Source organism: Penaeus monodon, chromosome 33, assembly GCF_015228065.2.
Source record: "Penaeus monodon isolate SGIC_2016 chromosome 33, NSTDA_Pmon_1, whole genome shotgun sequence".
NCBI lineage: Eukaryota > Metazoa > Arthropoda > Malacostraca > Decapoda > Penaeidae > Penaeus > Penaeus monodon.
Window position 1 is genome coordinate 14,333,216 of NC_051418.1, and position 296 is coordinate 14,333,511.

The window sequence follows — 296 nt, forward strand, 5'->3', positions numbered from 1 at the left end:
TGACAAAAAATGAATGAAATTAGTCGATACTGTTGGGTAATTCATTATATTTTATTTTAGTAAATTTAATACCTATAAGACAAGATGTGACAATTGGTTATTGTGTAAAATGTGCCAGCCCTTTAGTGAAGTACATATGCCAGTGATGGCTTAATATCCTTATTTTTGTTTAAACTGTTTTATTATTTGCATGGGCAATTCTTTACAGGTATTACTGTTTTAACCCTTTACCTAACGCAATTGTATATATACCGTCAAACTTTTTCGCCGCTAATCTGTTTCATGGGTATATATGC